We start from the raw sequence: 1,076 nt of genomic DNA on the forward strand, positions 1-1,076 counted from the left end.
ATCAATGCTTACATCTGATGGACTTTGAGCAACATCATGTGACTGGCTGGGCACAGAATGAACAAAATGCACAGCTGAGACCTGCACAGATGTAGCATGTTTATGATATCTAGAAAGATGAGCAGTAAAGGAGGACCTCAATGAAAAGGCTTTGCCACAACCTTTAAATGGGCACTTAACCTCTTCTTTCTTTGAAACATGCAATTTCAAATGATCTAAAAGATCTTTCAGATCATTACACTGTTTCTGGCAATGTGGATTTTGACATTTCAGTGGACCCTGTACTGCTTCACATTGCAACACGGATGACCGTCTATGGTGGCGCAAAATATGACTTTTAAAGGAATTGTACTTTGTGAATCTTGATTTGCACCCAACTATACAACAGGCATATTCGCTATGTGCTTCATTTTTGTGTAATTGTTGGTGATTTACATACCCTTTCACTGTTTTTAGAGCAATGCCACATATAGGACATGTGAAAGTTTTTAGAACACTTGCCATTTTGCATACTCACTTCAATGCAATGGAGAAATGTTTGAGCCTGAAGACGCCTTACTGCTCCAAGCAGTAGTTTCTGGTAGCTAATATTCCAATTCCTGCATCAAACAACTGAGGGGGGAAAAAAACAGACAGAAGTTTGCAAATGCTTGGGTAAAAATGAAGTTATACTGAATGCATTATTTACTTGGGCAACAAACTAAGATGAGACAATCACAATTTCCTGATTAATCCGGAAAAATCTAATCCCTGTGATCTTGGTGTAAGATTCTCTGGTTATATGCTTTATAGTTAAGCTTTTATGAAATGAAATGAAGTTTGCTATTTTTTTTTTTTTTTACCCTTATGTGACCATTTAGTAGCAAGTGACTATTTCACTCACATATCAATATATCAATTAGACTTAATTTACTGACATTATTTTTTAGAACAAAGGATGCTTCCCCTACCAAGGTTTTTTTTTTTTTTTTTTGCTGTAAACCAGTCAACGTGGCTCATTTTAAACCAAACAATTATCTTTTACTAACACGTTCGACGATGTATTGGCCCAATTAATGCGCAATAACAAGAGTTAA

Source organism: Sinocyclocheilus grahami, unplaced genomic scaffold, assembly GCF_001515645.1.
Source record: "Sinocyclocheilus grahami isolate Dianchi unplaced genomic scaffold, SAMN03320097.WGS_v1.1 scaffold2839.1, whole genome shotgun sequence".
Classification (NCBI taxonomy): Eukaryota; Metazoa; Chordata; class Actinopteri; order Cypriniformes; family Cyprinidae; genus Sinocyclocheilus; species Sinocyclocheilus grahami.